Source organism: Carcharodon carcharias, chromosome 9 (genome assembly GCF_017639515.1).
Source record: "Carcharodon carcharias isolate sCarCar2 chromosome 9, sCarCar2.pri, whole genome shotgun sequence".
Classification (NCBI taxonomy): Eukaryota; Metazoa; Chordata; class Chondrichthyes; order Lamniformes; family Lamnidae; genus Carcharodon; species Carcharodon carcharias.
Genome location: NC_054475.1, coordinates 90619522 through 90641437, shown reverse-complemented (window position 1 = coordinate 90641437; position 21916 = coordinate 90619522). Strand labels below are relative to the sequence as shown.

The 21916-nt window shown below is 41.7% G+C and overlaps 1 protein-coding gene and 1 long non-coding RNA gene across 5 annotated transcripts in view; one reads left to right on the top strand and one right to left on the bottom strand.

Annotated features, from left to right (window-relative positions):
- xkrx (XK related X-linked) overlaps positions 1–1155 on the bottom strand; it is a 43920-nt gene extending 42765 nt beyond the window's left edge. Inside the window, exon 1 of one of the 2 annotated variants that reach the window (XM_041196255.1) lies at positions 415–1155. The gene's annotated coding sequence lies outside the window, so the exon portion shown is untranslated. The remainder of the gene's footprint in view (positions 1–414) is intronic. The other variant, XM_041196254.1, reaches the window with a different exon arrangement.
- Positions 908–21916, top strand: part of LOC121282528 — a 124679-nt gene continuing 103670 nt past the window's right edge. For all 3 annotated transcript variants that reach the window (XR_005944059.1, XR_005944057.1, XR_005944058.1), the window contains exons 1-2: positions 908–1014; positions 1402–1672. This is a non-coding gene — a long non-coding RNA (uncharacterized LOC121282528). The remainder of the gene's footprint in view (positions 1015–1401; positions 1673–21916) is intronic.

Sequence of the window (21916 nt, the reverse complement as noted above, 5' to 3'; positions counted from 1 at the left end):
TATTAAATCGAGTGTTTATCGACGAAATATTAGAATTATGCATTTTTAGTGTCAGGAAGCATTCTTTTGGAGGTCAAATGTAAAAGGATAATTCATTTAAGAGACTGATGGTAATGTTATAGGAGTATATTTAAACTACTGTATATTACACTCATTTATTGTTCAAATTAGAAATAAACTCACTTAATAATTCCATATTAATTCTGTAAATGATTGCCTACACTGTATTTTGCAGATTTTAAAAATGCCTTCCGAGCTGGATGTCTGACTCAAATTAATTTAGTCACCATTCGCTTAAAAATCTGCCAATTGTAACAAGTGTAAAGTTACCCAGGATGTACACGTTTTTCTAAAATTCTAAATTTCAACAAGTTACAGGAGGATGGAGAATGATATTCACAATTCACTGACAACCTTCGGAGTTCGCATGAAGCACGAGCAGAGTGAGCGTATTTTCATGTTTGGACATTCACACGACTGGTTGATTCAGTGAGTTCGTTGATATCGTTTGCAGATTGACAAAGTGAACACAAGGCGTCAATAGCAGAATGGCCCAGAGTCAACACTTTTTCCTCAGACACCAACTCCTTTGAGCTCTCTAACACTACCTCATCCACCCTGGTACAAAGACTACACCTGCCAAGTGCCAAGAATAGCCGCCTAAACTGAGTCAGGTTTCTTCCCTACTTAGGAAATAAATATTATTTTGTGAAGAGTGCGATGTCAGACTCTTTCCTGGACAGACGGACAAAATCTATGCTACATGAGGCTAGGAGTCTCCAAATTCTACCACACTTACACGGTAAACTGAACTCAGTGTCAGCCGATGCTGTCTCCGGGAGCGCGTCCACCTCACCCCAGGGAGCGTCACTTCAGCGCAGGCTCAAGAAACTTCCCAGCGAGCCGAGTACAAAGATGTTCCAATCGTCGTGGTGGGGGCGGTGTAGGGACGGCAGAGAAACAATATTCTTCGAGAAACAGTGAAGTTTAACTCCAATCCAGCGAACCTCTCCGGTATTGTGGGGGTTTTTTTTGCTTCTTGTTTCGGAACTTTTTTTGTCAAATTGCAAGCTTTGAGAAACTCCGCCTTATTGTATTAGGAAAGTTCAATCTTGCAAATCCGGAAAGAACGATGTAAGGTTTTTTTTAAACCCAGGTTCCGGCTGCCTCGGTGTGGCCCAGTGAGCGTTCAATATCTCACACTTCGTAAATTCACCTCAATCGAGAGAAACTAGATTTTATTTACTTCATGTATGCAGTCATTTCACCGCTTTATTATCGATGTCTGCGGGCCAGCAAGTTAATCGGTTCAGTGACGTCTTCATGAAAATTCATCAACCAGTTTCTCTCTCCACAGATGTTTGCAGACCTGCTGAGTATTTCTGTTTTTTTTTGTTTCAGTGATGTGGGACATGTTTTGCATTTGTCTGCAAGGCAAATTTGTCCTTCTCAAGGCCCCATTGGTTTGAAGATGTGAGGCAAAGTGCCCCTGTTCAGTGCAACTGGAACTATGACTTGAATCCTGGATTATCTGTAAAACCGGAGATCATGTAACTTATGGGCGCAGTGGCTGTCCACTCTTCATGCCAGCTAATTGATAAGGAATAGTCGAAGGAATCAGGAAATGATTATCATGTTGGGTCCCTCGAGGAGTTCGATAGAACAAATCAGAGTGAGTTTGCAACATGATTTTGTCACAAAGTTACACACAAATGGTGATGCTGTAATGCAAGGGACTGGTTATTAACAGAGGGAACTAAACTATAACAAGCTCGACACAACAGGCCATGGTACCATGCAGTTGAGTATTCATCAGTATTGTGTCTGGCGAACGAGCCCAAATTGGACCGCATTATTCCACGACTGAATAAATAGTAAGAGTATAAGAGCAGAGAAACATAAAGTGGAGGCTTTTGTTACCCAGGCAGAGTCAGCAACTTTGGCAGTCAGCTCTGTCTTTCTCAACAGTTATCAGGGGAAGATGTCTGTATATTATTGGTCGAAGGTGACCTCCAATAAATCAGGATGAGCATCATGTTAAGCTTTTAGGAGGATGGTGAGTACATGAGAAGCATTGTGCAAATGAAAAATATAAGATGCACCCTTTGTGGTACTTGGTTGAAGCTGCAATTTCAGGCAGTACTGCACCATAAGTTTTATATCATCAGTGAGTGTGGTTTCCAGATTGTAATAATAACTCAGCAACAGTTCTATCATCAGCATAGAGGAAGATCTGAGATCTAGACACATGCAGATCATTTATGAACAGATTATAAAGCAATGGTGCGAGAACTAATCCATAAGTGAAGCTATTGATTTAGTATCTCCACGAGCTGTTAGCCATGTGGTCAAGATGAAAACATGTCGCACGTGAACTGTACTTTCTGAAAATCTGAGTAGAGGGTATGGTTAGTTAATGCTTCTGGAAGAAAGTTCATAACGAAAAAGACTTGAAATGTTAACCCTAACTTTCTCCACACATGCTACCTGACCTGCTGAGTGCTTTCAGCATTTTGTTTTTATTTAATTCCATAAATGTTAACCTTCCTTCAAAAAGGCAGAGTGTTAGAGTGGACACAGTCCACTTTGGATTTATGACCCACTCAAAACTCTACACCTGTTGGGTTGATTTTGATGTGTGAAGGCAACTGTACTGCAGAACTTGTTTGCATTCCAAGTGAATCCTGCCACTCTGCAGCCTGCTACTCTAACTGGCCCTTGGGTCTTGTGGCCTCTTAATTCTTTGTCTTGAAACCTGAGTGTGACTCCCTCACTTCCAGCGGAACACAAAGAAATAAAATTGAAAAAGCGCAGGAGGTCTGTCATTGTTTGAAAGCTGCAGTAGAAGGGTGCACTTTAATGTGGATCTATTTTTCTCCCTTGCATCCTACTGAGCTGTGTATATGTTCAGAATTTACTGGTTTTTAATTCAGGTTTCTAGTATTGAGTCTTACATACAAACTAGGAGCAGGAGCAGTTGAGCCTGCTCCGCCATTCAATAAGATCATGTCTGATCTAATTTTAACCTGTTTTATTTTACCTGCTCGCCTTCTTTAAGAGCATCAACATTTTCCAGCATTTACATAGCACCTTTAACATTGTCAAAAGTAGCTTCACAGCAGCATTAGCAAAAAAAAATTGACATCAAGCCACAGAACCAACTGGACAGAATTAAAGCAGTGAAGAGATCACAGAGGGGCTGGAGGAGGTAACAGAATAGGGAGGGGCAAGCCCAGGGAGGAATTTGAAATGAGAATTTTAAAATCAGGGCATTGTTAGATCAGGGCCAGTGCAAGTCAGTGAGCACAGGAGTAGTTTGTGAATGGTACTTGGTGTGAGTTAGGATGTGGACAGCAGAGTTTTGGATGAGGTCAAGTTTTTATAGGGTAAAAGATGAGAGGCTGACCATGAGTGCATTGGACTAGTCAAGTCTAGAGGTAACATATACACAAATGAGCATTTCAGCAGCTGATGGGTGGAGGTAGGGGCAGAGTCAGGCAATGTTAGTGGAAGTAGATTCTCAAGCAGTGTGACTTGACTTCAACTCTGCTGCAAGTGAAGTTTCTGCTTAGGCTTCCATTTTATGAAAGGACAATAGATGAAAGACAACCCAAGAGTAGAGCCGTCCACCAAAAGGGTGGAAGAGATTTTTGCAGACAGTGGAGTGGTTGTTCTATTTCAGAGAAGTGCGCAAGCTGAGGTCACTAATGCACATCCCTGTTACCAGCCCTCAACACAGCATGTGAGCTGCTTATGCAGCTTCATTTTTGACCTCTCCTGAGGGGCAAGAATAGAAGCCAGACCACTGCCACCAGCTTCAGCAGGAGCAGCTGCCTTCTCCATAATCACGCGCTCCTCCAGAGGGCAGATGGGATGGACACTGAGATCCAGCTGGAAGGTGGTGAGATCCCAGCATGAGATCTACAGGCAGAGGAGCAGTTCTCTCAATATGTGTCAGTACCAGTGCTTCAGGCATGTCGCTGCTGACACATGTGGCCAACTGACACTACAGCTCCTTCCCACTGGAACAGGTGGGATGCACTGCCAATGGCTGACAGGGTGTCTGTCACTGGAGGGCTACACCGCTGTCGGGTCTCTGCCTCTTGTCAAATAGTGTGGTCTCCAGGGAGAGAGGTGTGTGTTCATAATGGCTTTTGTTGAAAGGAGGGAAGCACACCGTTTCACTGTGGAGCATGGTTGAGAGAGTGCAAAAGGTGAGTGTTGGCTGTTTGGATGGAGATATGAGGTGCCTAGAGAAAGAGGACTGCAAGTTGTGTTGACTTGAGACATGCTGTAGAGGCAAATTTTTTTTCTTCTTCGTTTCACGGAATGGGGACATCACTGGCCAGACCAGCATTTGTTACCCATCTCTAATTTCCCTTGGCTTGCTAAACCATTTCACAGGGCAGTTAAGAGTCAACTACACTGCTGTGGGTCTGGAGTTACGTGTAGGCCAGACCCAGGATGGATGGAAGATTTTCTTCCCTGAAGGACATTAATGAACCATATGGGATTTTACGACAATCGATGATAATGATCCGTGGTCACCATTACTGAGACTAGCTTTCAATTCCAGATCTTATGAATTGAATTTAATCTCCCACGGCTGTCATGGTGGGATTTGAACCCATGTTCCTAGAGCATCAGCCTGGGCCTCTGGATTACTAGTCCAGTGACATTACCATACGGCACCATCTTCCCTATGAAAGCTGATTGTGGAGCTTGGTATCTGGAAGTATTATGCCACTCACCTGTCAGACACTCCTCATACCCTGGGCCCTCTTGGTGCACTGTTTCCAGGTTGGAGGGACCATGTTTCTACAGCTGACTTCCTTGGCCCCTTCCATCCAAGATTGCTTGTTTGAAGAAGTCTGCCTCCTGCTCTTAGGAGAGATTACTTCACTGTAGCCCTTCAGGTCTTGCAGCAGGATTTCCTTTAAGAATGAGAGACTTGGGGGAGATCTTCTCAGGTCTCCTCTAAATTCCTGTGTTTCCACAGCCTCCAAAATCCAAGTCCTGGTGTGCCCTTGTAATCCCTGGCATGGTTGCTTTAATCAGAAATTCATCCTTTGATAGAAAGATGCATCAAATGCACATCCTCCCTAATTTGTTAGAGAGTCTGGGTGGGGGGGTGCTGTTGGTGATGCTAATGCCATTGCTCTGGAAAAGAGACTCTGCAAAGCCTGCCCATTAGGAAATCGGGTTCCTAACTTGAAAATGGTTCCACTGTTCCTCAGGGATGAAGTAGACAAGATTTCTTACTTGCTTAAACAGATTGAAGAATCCTTTTTGAGACACCGTGTCCTAGGAAGTCTAAGTTACAATATTAAATTCAATGTTAAGCCATATACTGAAAGCAAAATAAAGAGAGGGAAAGAAAAATGAGATTTAAGAGAGAGAGAAAAATGTCAGAAAGAAAAAAAAATGGTTTTAGGTTTTTAAAATCTCCAACAATAATTTAAATTTGAAGGAATAAGACTTAAGATAATTTTCACTGCCAGAAAATTGTCTGGCAGTAATTAAAGCTTATCAAATGGTTAAAAATTCAATTATGTTTCAATAGATAAGACTTAATTTTTTTCTGGTGAGTTTAGTATCTATCACATAAGTACCGAAACTTCACACTTTTCCATGTGTTTTAATGCTAAATCTCTCGGCAAGTTACTGTGATAGCACGGCTTCTGGAGGAGAATGGCAAGTCGGATAGTAATATCCTGATTTCTGCTTTTAACTGCACATTTGCAGTTGTCGGATATTGATGTCAGATTTAACATTTGGTAATGGTATGAGCTGATAGCTTTACTATTATTTTTAATGCAAAATCCAGGGCATAGTTTCAGAGGAATGCTGACTGAAAATAAGATAATGTCAGAGTAATTTATTGCTTACTTGAACTAGATGTTTAGAAAACCTGGGTCTAAAAAACCTGGGTCCTTCTTTTAAAATAAATAATAAATTACATTATCTGCTCCAAATGTTGCATTACATTTTTTATGTTAACTAAATGTTTCCACAAGTTCGGATAGACATTTAATTGTCTGTATGTTTAGTTAAACAAACTACTCTGAATTATAATGGTGACAGTTGATGAATCCTTTTTTTCGTTTGTTCATGGGATGCAGGCATTGCTCGCTAGACATCATTTATTGCCCTTCCCTAATTGCCCTTGAGAATGTGGTGTTGAGCTGCATTCTTGAACTGCTACAGTCCATGTGTTGTAGGAACACCCACAGAGCTGTTAGGAAGGGAGTTCCAGGATTTCGACCCAGCGACAGTGAAGGAACAACGATATTGTTCCAAGTCAGGATGGTGTGTGGCTTGGAGAAGAACTTCCAGGTGGTGGTCTCATCTGTCTGCTGCCCTTGTCATTCTGGGTGGTAGAGGTTGCAGGCTTGGAAGGTGCTGTTGAAGGAGCCTTGGTGAGTTGCTGCAATGCATCTTGTAGATGGTACACACTACTGCCACTGTGCATCAGTGGTGGAGGAAATGAATGTTGAAGGTGGTGGATAGGGTGCCAGTCAAGTGAGCTGCTTTGTCCTGGATGGTGTCAAGCTTCATGAGTATTGTTGGAGCTGCACTTATCCAGGCAAGTGGAGGGCATGCCATCACACTGCTGACTTGTGCCTTGTAAATGGTGAACAGGCTTTGGGGAGTGAGGAGGTGAGTTATTCAGCACAAAATTCCTAGCCTCTGACCTGCTTTTGTAATCATAGTATTTATATGGCTAGTCCAGTTCAGTTTCTATCAATGGTAACCCCCCCAGGATGTTGATAGTGGGGGATTCAGCGTTGGTAATGCCATTGAATGTCAAGAGGAGATGATTAGATTCTCTTTTGAAGATGGTCATTGCCTGGCACTTGTGTGGCATGAATGTTACTTGCCACTTGTCAGCCCAAGCCTGGATATTGTCCAGGTCTTGCTGCATTTGGACATGGACTGCTTCAGTATCTGAGGACTTGTGAACTTTGTGCAATCATCAGTGTACATCCCTTGTGATGGAAGGAAGGTCATTGATGATGCAGCTGAAGATGGTTGGGCCTAGGACACTACCTTGAAGAACTGAAACGATGTACCACAGCTGAGATGACTGACCTCCAACAACTACAACCATCTTCCTTTGTGCTAGGTATGACTCCAACCAGTGGAGAGTTTTCCCCTGATTCCCATTGACTTCAGTTCCCCTGGGACTCCTTGATGCCACACTCAGTCAAATGCAGCCTTGATGTCAAGGGCAATCAATCTCACCTCACCTCACCTCTTGAGTTCAGCTCTTTTGTCCATGTTTGGGCCAAGATTATATACATCTCCATCATCTCCTTTTCATTGCATATTCAATCGTATTCAAGATTGCAACTTCTCAGCTCTTCTGAGAGCCACAGTTTCGGTATTTTTTCAGTACATATTGCAACTCTTTTGTACTTGAGCTTTACTGTATTAACACAAGGTTGCCCTGCCTATTTGGGTTAAGTTGTGAAAGTCAGTTACTTCCTACATGAACATTTTGCAATTAGACATTCAGGATAAAGCACAAATATATGACCAACTGCAGATTTTCGAAATGGAACCCCATTCTGTTCATGAAGGCTGTGAGATTGGGATAGAAATCTACATGATAACACGTGTATTATTAATAATGCCCCGCACATTTTTTGGGGAAACCTACCAAAGTCTGCATTCCTTGGGAAGTAGATAAACAGTTAATCTGGCCGCTTGCATTACTGCACTGTAGTTGGCAAAATTTGGCAATGCTGGTCATGTTGACAGCTGCTGTCAGAACTGTCTTAGTTGTGGTATATTTCTGAAAGACTATGAGATTCCACGCTTTATCTGACTGTCTCACTAGCAATGCATAAACAAATTTCCAACTATTCTATGTCTATTTTGAGCTATAGATGGAGTGATAATTTAAGAATTTGTGTTTTCTTCTTTCAAAATTAGCAAATAAAGAGATAAACCCAGTAGGATCCCAGCTTCAGAACTGAAGCTGCAGCAATTTAAATTACACATTGGGATAAAATCATGACCCCAAAAAAAGTCAAAACCAAAATCTGCAACAAAGTAATGAAGAACAATTGAATAAACAATAGCAATCCAAGCCATGCATCAAATGGTGGCATTTTCCTTTAAGAGTGCCATGTCCAAAATGGCTGAAGGACCTTCAAAGTAGTGCTGTTTTAAATGGTCACTGAATAGCTTCATGGATTCCTAGCACTGAATACATGAAAAATAGTACCAAAACATAATTAATTAGCATAAACCTCAACAATTTAATGAGAGGATCACATGAAAAGTGCCTTCACTCTCCACTCTAAATCAAAGCCTGACCGCAGAATGGTGCCTGTGGAATATTATGAAACCCTAGCCTTCCCACCTATGCTCATCTATTTGGCACCAGTTACACTGACACACACAATCACATAATTAAAATAAATATGTATTTACGCTCTGATGGAACTATAATGCAAAGATCATTGAGTACAAATATTAAAACGTAGATATCATTTTTGAGAAAATATTTAGCAGATAGGAACATAGGGACAGGAACAGGCCATGGCCCGCGAATTAGCCCGTGACCCTGTTCTGCCATTCAGTGAGATCATGGCTGATCTGCGACTTAACTCCATATACCTGACTTTGCCTTGAATCCCTTAATATCTTTGGTCAACAAAAATTTATTAATATCATGTTTAAAATTAACAATTGACCTTGCATCAATTGCCATTTGTGGAAAAGAATCCCAAACTTTTACCATCCTCTACATAATTCAAGACTCCTATTATGGCAACTTCCTTTCATCTGATCAAATCTCAGTCCAGTCGAATGCATGTCCTGTGCTATGTGGGAACCCCAGAACACTTCTCGTGTCTTGGGCTATCATGGTGCAGAAAGTACCATCAGTTAGGGGAGCATAAGTTCCAGATTTTGGAGCTTGAGCAGCAGCTGACGAGACTGCAGTGCATCCGCAAGGCTGAATGTCACGTGGATAGCATGTTTGAGGAAATGGCCCACAGCTTAAGAGTGCAGACAGAGGGGGCCAAGGCAGGTAGTGCGGGAATCCCTCAGAAGCATCTTGCTCTCTAACCAGTAGTGAATACTGATGAGGTCGATGGTTTGCCTGGGAGTACAGACAGAAACAAGTCCACAGCTCTACAGCTATAAAAACAAAAAAACTGCGGATGCTGGAAATTCAAAACAAAAACAGAATTACCTGGAAAAACTCAGCAGGTCTGGCAGCATCGGCGGAGAAGAAAAGAGTTGACGTTTCGAGTCCTCATGACCCTTGGACAGAACTTGAGTTCGAGTCCAAGAAAGAGTTGAAATATAAGCTGGTTTAAGGTGTGTGTGTGTGTGTGTGTGTGTGTGTGTGTGTGTGTGTGTGTGGGGGGGGGGGGGGGGGGGGTGTTGGCGTGGAGAGGGAGAGAGAGGTGGAGTGGGGGTGTGGTTGTAGGGACAAACAAGCAGTGACAGAAGCAGATCATCAAAAGATGTCAACAACAATAGAACAAAAGAACACATAGGTGTTAAAGTTGGTGATATCTAAACGAATGTGCTAATTAAGAATGGATGGTAGGGCACTCAGGGTATAGCTCTTGTAGGGGTGGGGAGAACATAGAAGATTTTAAAATATTTAAAAATAATGGAAATTGGTGGGAAAAGAAAAATCTATATAATTTATTGGAAAAAAAAAGGAAGGGGGAAACAGAAAGGGGGTGGGGATGGGGGAGGGAGCTCAAGACCTAAAGTTGTTGAATTCGATATTCAGTCCAGAAGGCTGTAAAGTGCCTAGTCGGAAGATGAGATGTTGTTCCTCCAGTATGCGTTGGGCTTCACTGGAACAATGCAGCAAGCCAAGGACAGACATGTGGGCAAGAGAGCAGGGTGGAGTGTTGAAATGGCAAGCGACAGGGAGGTTTGGGTCATTCTTGTGGACAAACCGCAGGTGTTCTGCAAAGCGGTCGCCCAGTTTACGTTTGGTCTCTCCAATGTAGAGGAGACCACATTGGGAGCAACGAATGCAGTAGACTAAGTTGGGGGAAATGCAAGTGAAATGCTGCTTCACTTGAAAGGAGTGTTTGGATCCTTGGACGGTGAGGAGAGAGGAAGTGAAGGGGCAGGTGTTACATCTTTTGCATGGGCATGGGGTGGTGCCATAGGAGGGGGTTGAGGAGTAGGGGGCGACGGAGGAGTGGACCAGGGTGTCCCGGAGGAAGCGATCCCTACAGAATGCCGATGGGGGGGTGAAAGGAAGATGTGTTTGGTGGTGGCATCATGCTGGAGTTGGCGGAAATGGCGGAGGATGATCCTTTGAATGCGGAGGCTGGTGGGGTGATAAGTGAGGACAAGGGGGACCCTATCGTGTTTCTGGGAGGGAGGAGAAGGCATGAGGGCGGATGCGTGAGAGATGGGCCGGACACGGTTGAGGGCCCTGTCAACGACCGTGGGTGGAAAACCTCGGTTAAGGAAGAAGGAGGACATGTCAGAGGAACTGTTTTTGAAGGTAGCATCATCGGAACAGATGCGACGGAGGCGAAGGAACTGAGAGAATGGGATGGAGTTCTTACAGGAAGCGGGGTGTGAGGAGCTGTAGTCGAGGTAGCTGTGGGAGTCGGTGGGTTTGTAATGGATATTGGTGGACAGTCTATCACCGGAGATTGAGACAGAGAGGTCAAGGAAGGGAAGTGAAGTGTCAGAGATGGACCACGTGAAAATGATGGAGGGGTGGAGGTTGGAAGCAAAATTAATAAATTTTTCCAAGTCCCGACGAGAGCATGAAGCAGCACCGAAGTAATCATCGATGTACCGGAGAAAGAGTTGTGGAAGGGGGCCGGAGTAGGACTGGAACAAGGAATGTTCCACATACCCCATAAAGAGACAGGCATAGCTGGGGCCCATGCGGGTACCCATAGCCACACCTTTTATTTGGAGGAAGTGAGAGGAGTTGAAGGAGAAATTGTTCAGCGTGAACAACTCTTTCTCCGGTACATCGATGATTACTTCGGTGCTGCTTCATGCTCTCGTCGGGACTTGGAAAAATTTATTAATTTTGCTTCCAATCTCCACCCCTCCATCATTTTCACGTGGTCCATCTCTGACACTTCCCTTCCCTTCCTTGACCTCTCTGTCTCAATCTCTGGTGATAGACTGTCCACCAATATCCATTACAAACCCACCGACTCCCACAGCTACCTCGACTACAGCTCCTCACACCTCGCTTCCTATAAGGACTCCATCCCATTCTCTCAGTTCCTTCGCCTCCGTCGCATCTGTTCCGATGATGCTACCTTCAAAAACAGTTCCTCTGACATGTCCTCCTTCAACCTTAACCGAGGTTTTCCACCCACGGTCGTTGACAGGGCCCTCAACCGTGTCCGGCCCATCTCTCACGCATCCGCCCTCACGCCTTCTCCTCCCTCCCAGAAACACGAGAGGGTCCCCCTTGTCCTCACTTATCACCCCACCAGCCTCCACATTCAAAGGATCATCCTCCGCCATTTCCGCCAACTCCAGCATGATGCCACCACCAAACACATCTTCCCTTCACCCCCCCTTTTCGGCATTCCGTAGGGATCGCTCCCTCCGAGACACCCTGGTCCACTCCTCCATCACCCCCTACTCCTCAACCCCCTCCTATGGCACCACCCCATGCCCACACAAAAGATGCAACACCTGCCCCTTCACTTCCTCTCTCCTCACCATCCAAGGATCCAAACACTCCTTTCAAGTGAAGCAGCATTTCACTTGCATTTCCCCCAACTTAGTCTACTGCATTCGTTGCTCCCAATGTGGTCTCCTCTACATTGGAGAGACCAAACGTAAACTGGGCGACCGCTTTGCAGAACACCTGCGGTCTGTCCACAAGAATGACCCAAACCTCCCTGTCGCTTGCCATTTCAACACTCCACCCTGCTCTCTTGCCCACATGTCTGTCCTTGGCTTGCTGCATTGTTCCAGTGAAGCCCAACGCAAACTGGAGGAACAACACCTCATCTTCCGACTAGGCACTTTACAGCCTTCTGGACTGAATATCGAATTCAACAACTTTAGGTCTTGAGCTCCTTCCCCCATCCCCACCCCCTTTCTGTTTCCCCCTTCCTTTTATTTCCAATAAATTATATAGATTTTTCTTTTCCCACCTATTTCCGTTATTTTTAAATATTTTAAAATCTTTTATGTTCTCCCCACCCCCACTAGAGCTATACCCTGAGTGCCCTACCATCCATTCTTAATTAGCACATTCGTTTAGATAATATCACCAACTTTAACACCTTTGTGTTCTTTTGTTCTATTGCTGTTGACATCTTTTGATGATCTGCTTCTATCACTGCTTGTTTGTCCCTACAACCAAACCAACCCCCTCCACCTCTCTCTCTCTCTCTCTCCGCCCCCCCCACACACCTTAAACCAGCTTATATTTCAACTCTTTCTTGGACTCAAACTCAAGTTCTGTTGAAGGGTCATGAGGACTCGAAAAGTCAACTCTTTTCTTCTCCGCCGATGCTGCCAGACCTGCTGAGTTTTTCCAGGTAATTCTGTTTTTGTTCCACAGCTCTACAGGTGGTTTAGCTGTAAGGAAGGGGAAAGGAGGAAAATCAGGAATAGGTGATTAATTAGTTCAGAGAACCAGCAGGTATTTTTGTGGCTACAGATGTGATTCCAGGATAGTATGTTGCCTCCCTGGTGCCAGCATCCAGGAAGTCAGTCAACGACTGCAAAACATTCTGAGGATACTGCTTAATTATCAACAGTACCTAACAGAGGCTAAGATATATTCCAATCTGCATAGCTTCACACTATTTACACATTGATGGAGAGACAATAAAGATAAACTATTATCTGATTTTCATGTGGTGCAGTAACCAGTGTCCCCTCTACATTTTCTTCTGTTGAGCATGGCCTGTTCATTGGAATGTGCAGCACCTTTAAATATTTTTGTGTAGTGTCATAAAGTGGGAGCACCCAACACAGTACCTTCTGGTAAAAACAAAAAACTGCGGATGCTGGAAATCCAAAACAAAAATAGAATTACCTGGAAAAACTCAGCAGGTCTGGCAGCATCGGCAGAGAAGAAAAGAGTTGACGTTTCGAGTCCTCATGACCCTTCGACGGAACTCAGTCATGAGGACTCAAAACGTCAACTCTTTTCTTCTCCGCCGATGCTGCCAGACCTGAGTTTTTCCAGGTAATTCTGTTTTTGTACAGTACCTTCTGGGTTGCTGTTTGGCTTGTGTACACAGCTTACAGGCAAAAGAAAAACATATAGTGAGGACTATTAAATGTTAACAACCATGGCTAAGGTTTTCTAATTCTGGGCTTACCAGCCTGCAATTTCCATCCATTCTAATGAGCAGAAAATTGTAAGCCTGAAAGCACATAAGTGGAAGTCCCCAGCCCATATAACTTATGATGGTAATCGAGTTTCCTTGCACATTAGATTGTGAGGCCTAGTTCATAAGAGTTTTGGATGTTAACTTTCTTGTTTGTTGAGTTGTTGTGATATGGTAACTCCTCCCAGACTGTGCCTGTCAATAATTGCATCTCTACTGATAGTAATCTTGCTTCCTCATGTGTTGCAAAGATGTGTTGCAAAGCTTTCTCTAATGTTTTTATGATGTGAAATTTCATGCTTTGCTGCTAATGCAAAGCTAGGCATGAAAGTAAGCTGTTAAGAAGGTGCAGAGAGTCTGCAAAGGGATATAAATAGGTTAAGTGAGTGGGTAAGAAGGTTGCAGCTAGACTATAATGTGGGGAAATGTGAGATTCTTCAGTTAGATCAGGGAAAAATAGAAGCAGAATATTTCTTTGAATGGCCAGAAGATATTAAATGCAGATGTTCAGAGGGTTTACGTGTCTTTTTACAAGAAGCATGGAGTTAACATGAAGGTACAACAAGTAATTAGGAAAGTAAATTGTATCGTGGCATTTTTCCATTGGGGTTAGAGAGCAATAATATGGAAGTTATTCTGCAATTGTAAAGGGCTTTGGCGAGGTGTAGTGTGTACAATTTTGGTCTCTGTACCTAAGGAATGATACATTTTCTTTAGAGGGTTGCAACAAAGGTTCACTAGATTGATTCCGGGATGAGAGATTGAATAGATTGGGCCTATAGTCTCAGGGTATAGACCAATAAGGTCTATTGAAATCTGATTGAAAGATATAAGATTCTGAGAGGGCTTGACACAGTAGATGCTGAGAGGATGTTCCCCCTAGCTGTTGAGTCTAGAGCTGGGCAGCATATTTGCAGGACGGCCATTTTGGACTGAGGTGACGAGAAATTTCTTCACTGAGGGTTGTGAATCTTTGGAACTGTCTTCCTTGGAGGAGTGTGGTTGCTTAGTCATTGAGTATATTCGAGGCAGAGATTGTCATGAAGATATTAATGTATATAATGATATTGGAAATTATTTTTAAATTGAACTTGTAGTAGGGTCTGTGTCTGTGTGTGTGGCTTAATTGGATTAAAGCCAGTCTGGATGCTTTGATGTATAAAAACAAAAAAACTGCGGATGCTGGAAATCCAAAACAAAAACAGAATTACCTGGAAAATCTCAGCAGGTCTGGCAGCTTCGGCGGAGAAGAAAAGTTGACGTTTCGAGTCCTCATGACCCTTCAACAGAACTTGAGTTCGAGTCCAAGAAAGACTCTTTCTTGGACTCGAATTCAAGTTCTGTCGAAGGGTCATGAGGACTCGAAACGTCAACTCTTTTCTTCTCCGCCGATGCTGCCAGACCTGCTGAGTTTTTCCAGGTAATTCTGTTTTTGCTTTGATGTATAGTAGTTTGAGATGTTAATTAGATAAATGGAAGGCTAGAAGGTAAAGAGTACATTTGCATTTGTTGAATAAACCATTTAAAGGAAGGGAGTAAAATCTTGCACCTCAATGTGTTTATATTACTAATAAAATTGGTGCTAGGAAAGAGGTTTTATTTTTAGAAGAGGTGGAGTTCAAAGGTCTAGTGCTACAATGAGAATTTACATTCGAAGGGAAAACTAGGTATAACCCGATAGGAATTGTATGTGCAGGTCAGAGGCATCTAAGAGCTAACCAGCCTGTAAGCCAACAACTGTCTGCAAAGGAACAAAATTGCAAGGGACCTCATTTTGAATTTGTAAGATTAAATGTGTTTTGCCTGGTGTCTGTTTAAAGTCTATGGTTTAGTATTGTCTTGGTGAAGAATTACCTGGGAGTTATTAATTTGGGGATTTGTTTATAAATTATTATGGTAGTAATTTGTAGACATGTGTGTTTAATTTCTTGCTAAATTAATAAATGTTTAAGTTAGTTTCTATAAAACACCTCTTGAGGCTTGGTGGTTTCATTTCTGAATTCAGAGCTGCATCTCGCACATACCAATTGAAAATATCGTTTATGACAATTTTTCAAGTTTTCCTCTGGGAAGTAAACAACTCAGCCTTTACCAACTGCTGTGTCATAACAGAGATGAATAGATTTTTAGACTCCAAGGGAATTGAGGGATATGGGAAATCATGCAGGATAGGAGTTGAGATCGAACATCAGTCATGATCTTATATTGTGGAGCAGGTTTGAGGGACTGTATCAGCTACTCATTTTCTTTGTTTTTTGAGTTGTTTTCATTTTACTAAGAGTGTATTAGCCAGTGCCTTTGATCAGAAAATGGAAGAAGAGTCAGTTACGCACTCTGAGGAACAGAATTGAAGTTTGTTTAATTCAACTTGAATTTATATGGAGCCTTTAACATGGTAAAAGATTCCAAGATGCTTCAGAGGCATAACCAGATTCAAAAAAATGACTTAGAGCCAAAGGAGGAGTTAATAGGAGCTGTGTTCAGAAGCCTGGCCAAAGAGGCGGATCATAAGAGGAATTGTAACGGGGAAGAGGATTTCGGCATGGAATTTTGGAGCCTAGAACCTAGCAGGTTACCAGTGAAGCAAAGGGAGGGAGGGATGAATAGGAACTTAAAGTTCTAGAGGAAAATGAGTTACTCTATCTGGAAAAGGTTAAGAGATAGGGAGGACTGAAGCCTTGAAGGGATTTAGAGCCAATGATTATTTTAAATTCTGTCGGAATTATTATTATTTTAAATTCAATGGGTTGGAGGACTGGGAACCAATGAAGGTCAGCAAGATCAGGAATAATGGGTGAGTGGGACAATACTATATAGGATATTGGCAGCAGAGCTGAAGTTTGCTGAACATGGAATGTTAGGTCAGCCTGGTGAATGTTGGAATAATTGACCTGAAAATGACAACAGCATGCAAAGAAGTTTCAGTTGCAGATGGTCTAAAGTAGAAGCAGAGGCAGTCAATGTCTGAGAAACGGAGGTAGGCTGTTGTACGTGATGGGGAAAGATATTCCTAAATTATGCAAAATAGATATTAAGGTACTGTACTACAATTGGCCTAGTCACTAAACTAATATACAGAAATCAGCTTATACTATATTTTTCTATGGAAATTCATAAGTAAATGATTAATGTGGAAACATTGCAAAGCAGGAATTCTTCTGATTGTTTCTGTTGCTTCCAAGATTACATTGTTTACATTGCCTTGCCCTTGCAAAAGATGAGCTTGTGCAGATTTCCTGCATTAATACCCAAACATTTAAGCACAGCACAGCCTAAAGTTTCCTGGTACTGGTGTAAATAAGATCCCTGGAGTTTGATAACATTTGCTTTTTGTTTTAAAAAAGAAATTCTTACGAAATGTGCACCTAGTGGTTATGGTACTGGGCTTGTAACCCCAAGATCAAGAGTTCAAATCCCTCAATGGCAAACTATGAAACAATGTAACTTCATCTGAAACAGATGGAAACGGGTTTGTACTCGAAAGAGTTACACTTAATTAAAGTGCTGTTTGTTTTGGAAATCCGGGTAAATTTGGGGGTAATTTCTATGGAAAGATGATCCAGGAATCTTCATCTTATAACTCATGGAACTGCGTTTGGGGCACCAGGGCCCAGGGGACATCTTTGTGATGTGACTTCACATTCCAGAACAACGTGGGTTTTTAAATAGCTCAGTAAGTTTACTTCCAAAGTAGGAAAATGCAGCCTCAACATTGCTATTTTAAACCAAACTGTCCATTGAGCATACAAATAGCTTCAAGGAATGTATATTGCCTTTTGTTTTACCCAAACGGACATGGTAATTTAATTAATCCTTTATGTACAGTGTACATATTAGATTACAGTGAAATCGCGGTGAGACAAACTAGGAAAAATAAACACTGTTTCTTAACTTCACCTGGCTAGGTGTAATATTTCACTCCCTTTTTTAGAAAACAGTCTTGTCTGGTTTATTTGAAAATGCATATGTCCTATTACACCTTACAGTCTAAACTTCCCCCATGTTTACCATGTTTACTTCAAAGTCTTCAGTCCAGCTGCCTATCATCCAATTAAGTCTCTCACAGGCACATATAGACACAGATACCTTTATTTTACTATAAATTCCAATAACATTAAGAATTATTATATTTTCCTGACATCCCCCTCCTTTTTAAAAAATGAACTGTCATAATTTAAAAAGACGGCTTCATTTTTAGTAACCCATCTTATACTACCTCTTATACTTATCTATATACTTACACTATTACATTACCAGATGCATGCATTAACATAACAATATACACACATCCTTCATATTAACAGACATTTTAGTTCAGTGTCCAGGTTTTAAATGTCCAATTTTCCCTTTAAGCTTCAAACTCTTGATAATGCATCTGCAATCAGATTATCTCATCCCGCTACATGTATAATCTGTAGATTAAATGGTTACAGTAATAAGCTCCATCAGAATAGCCTTGTATTTCTGTCTTGAAATTTGTCCATAAACGTTAAAGGATTGTGGCTGTATAAACAATTGTTTCTGTTGAATTGTTTGCAACATAAATCTCAAAATGCTACTAACACCAAGCCCAAAGTCTCCTTTTCGATTGTTGAATGTCTTCTCTGTTGTGCATTCAACTTCCATGAAAAATATCCTATCAGTCTTTCAATTCGAGTGTCATCTTGTAATAGCACAGCCCCAATGCCTTTATCGCTTGTGTTAATGGTCAACTTAAATTGCTTGATGTAATCGGATACTGCCAAAACTGGTGTCATAGTTAATGCAGTTTTCAAATTGTCAAATGTCTTCCAGTGTCCATTGAAACTTCTGGTTCTTTTTTAATGGTTCAGTCAATGGAGCAACCACACTGCTAAAATTTGGTATAAATTTCTGATAAAACCCACTCATGTCTAGAAATCTCAAAACTTCTCGTTTTGTTGTAGGCTCGGGGAAATCCATGATAGCCTTGACTTTCACATCTCTCAGAGTCACCTTACTATGTCTAATAGTATGGCCTAGATACATAACTTGCACTTTTGCAATGTCACTTTTAGCCAAGCCCATCACCAAATTAGCTTCTTGTAATCAAGTAAATAATTCTTCCAAATGTTGTAAATGCTCCTCCTACATCTGACTGAAAACTATTAAGTCGTCAATATAAACAGCACAATTGCACAGACCTGTAATTACTTTGTCAGTCTTTGAAATGTTGCAAGTGCATTTTCATATCAAACAACATGACTTCAAACTGATATATTCCACCTGGCATCACAAAAGCTGATACCTCTTTTGCTCTCTCCAATAATGGTATTTGCCAAATTCCTTTTAGCAAGTCAATCTTTGTGATAAATTTTGATTGTCCCACTTTCTCAACACAATCTTCCAATCATGGTATAGGAAATTAATCTGCTTTTGTCACTGCATTCACCTTTTGATAGTCCACACACAATCTTTGTGTTCCATCTGGCTTCGATACCAGCACAATAGGCGAACTCCAGTTACTGCAACTAGATGCAATGATATTTTGAAGCACAAATTCAATTTCTTTCTGTACTTGTGATAACTTTGCCAGATTTAATCCATAATGATGTTGCCTTAGCGAAGATGAAACTTCTACACGTACATCATGTATAGCTAAATTTATCCTTCCCAGCTTATTTCCGCAATAGCTTTTCCAAATCACTTTGACATTTGTCTGGAGGGTAACTCAATGTTACATTTAAATTTTCAAATACCCCTCATTATCCAATTTGAATCGAGAATAATCAATTTCAGAATCCTGTATTTCTACCTCTTCCTCATTATCTATCACCACTAACACCTCCTTTTGGTCCTCTTCCAAGTCAAAGTACTTTTTAAGCATATTTACATGACACACCCTCTGCTTCTTTCTTGAGTATTTATTAAATAATTTACTTTACTGGGTTTCTCTTCAACCCTGTAAGGCCCACTAAACCTTGCCTTTAATGAGTCACCCAGTACTGGTAACAAAACTAGTACTTTCTCTCCAGCAACAAAACTACAAGCTGTAGCTTCCCTGTCTGCTTTCATTTTCATCACTTGCTGTAATACCTTTAAATGTTCCCTAGCCAGCTCACATGCTCCATCCAATCTGTCTCTGGAATTTGATACATAATCCAGGAGAGTAATTTCTGAATTTTGACCCACCAATTTCTCATGAATCAATTTCAGTGGTCCTCTTACCTTATAAACATGTTACCATGTTTACATCAAAGGCTTCAGACCAGCTGTCTTTAATCCAGTTAAGTCCCACACTGACACAGATACCACTATCTTAAAATAAATTCCAATAACATTATGAGAATTATTGTATCTTCCTGACAATCATCAGTGAAGTAATGGAAGGGGTCATCAAAAGTGCTATCAAACGGCAGTTGCTTAGCAATAACCTGCCCACTGATACCCAGTTTGGGTTCTGCCAGAGCTACTCAGCTCCTGGCCTCATAACAGCCTTGGTTCCCTGGATGAATGCAGCTCCCACAATACTTAAGAAGCTTGACACTGTCCAGGACAAAGCAGCCCACTTGATTGGCACCATATTCACAAACATTCACTCCCTCCACCACCGATACACACAGTAGCAGCGGTGTGTACCATCTACAAGATGCACTGCAGGAATTCACCAAGGCTCCTTACACAGCATCTTCCAAACCCATGACCACTACCATCTAGAAGGACAAGCAGATAGATGGGAACATCGCCACCTGGAAGTTCCCCTCCCATCACTCACCATCCTGACTTGGAAATATATCGGCGTTCCTTCACTGCCACTGGGTTAAAATCCTGGAACTCCCTTCCTAATTACCAATTACTTTAAACCTATGCCCTCTTGTTCTTGATCCTTTCACAAGTGGGAACAGTATCTCCCTAGCAAATGTGTCCAGACACCTCCTGATTTTGAATACCTCTATCAAATCTCTTCTCAGCCTTCTTTTCTCCAGGAAAAACAGTCCCAACTTTTGCAATCTATCTTCATAACTGAAGTCCCTCATCCCAGGAACAATTCTCATGAATCTTTGCAGAACTTTTTCTAAAGCCTTCACATCCTTCCTAAAGTGCAACGCCCAGAACTTGATGTAATACTCCAGCTGTCCAAACTAGTGCCCTATAGAAGTTCAATGTAACCTCCTTGCACTTGTTCTCGATGCCCCAATAATTAAAACCTAGGATATTGTTTGCTTTATTAACTACTCTCTCAACTGGTCCTGCCACCTTCAATGACTTACGCACATATAGACCAAGGTCCTTCTGATCCTGTACCTCCTTCAGAATTTTGCCTTTTATTTTATACTGTTCCTCCATGCTCCTCCTGCCAAAGTAAATTACTTCAAATTTCTCCGCCGTGAACTTCATCTGCTACCTGTTCCCGCATTCCAGCAACTTGTCTATGTCCTTTTGAAGTTCTATATTATCCTCACAGTTCACAATGCTTCCAATTGTCATATCACACACAAATTTTCAAATTGTGCCCTGCACTCCAAGGTCTAGGTATAGATCGGGCCCTGGGCCAAGTCCCCCAATTTGTTAACTTCCTGAACGGGACCCCAAATTTGTTATGCACTTGGGTGAGGAGAAATGAGCTGGCTCCCCTATTTAATTCAACCCCTTCTGTTGGTCACAACAAAGTTAATTTGAAAAGGATCCCTTCCCCTCATGGATACCATTTCCCAGTCCAAATGTATTTATTTTTTCGAACAAGTCAATTTAACCAGGCTTTCTTGAGTCAAAGAAACAGTAAGTTAATTAGTTACTAAAACCCTGAGAAAAATATTAAAAATGAAGAACACAACACACGTACACATAAATAAGAAATGAGAAGCTAAGAGTTCAGAAATAAAAATTTAAAAAGATTTACAAATCAATCTTTGGCTTGTCTGTGAGGTGTACATGGCAATACATTGAAGCCGTAAGTTGGGTCATTCCGGTAGAGCTGACATTGGCAATTTAGCCAATGTTTTGGAGACACTTGGTTCTGCAGGTTAGCTGAAGAAGCTGTCCTAGTTCCTTTTTGATTGTGGTTTTGCTGACTTGCCTCCAGCAACAGAGAGTGTGAGAGAGACTTTACCTGTAACTGCAGAGGTGACTAGTTGATGATCTTGTATTGTCACTCTCACAGCACATTAGCTCAGCTCTGGAGCTAGATTTTTAACCCATTTTTTCATGTGTATTCCTGTAAGGGGAAAAAAAATGTCTTGCCCCCAGAATCTGTTTTTCTTTGATCTCCGACCATTTAACACATTGAGATATGAATCAACAGCAGATGGATTTTGGAGGCCTGCTGAGATGTGATTATCAGTCTTTTGTCTGTGCAACCACAAGAGATTAAAGTTCAGTTTTTTGTATCTTTCCTATCTCCCATTTAAGTGTCTCTGCTTGAAGAAGGCTATGACACTTTTTCAGGTGCAACATTCCGTGTTCTCTCAGGACGGGTCTGTCAGTATAATCCACATAGGAATTTTCCAGAAAGTGGATCCTTGCTGTTTGTAGTGTACATTAATAATTTAGACATGAATATAATAATTTAGACATGAATATAGAAGGTATGATCAGTAAGTTCGCAGATGACACGAAAATTGGTGGTGTCGTAA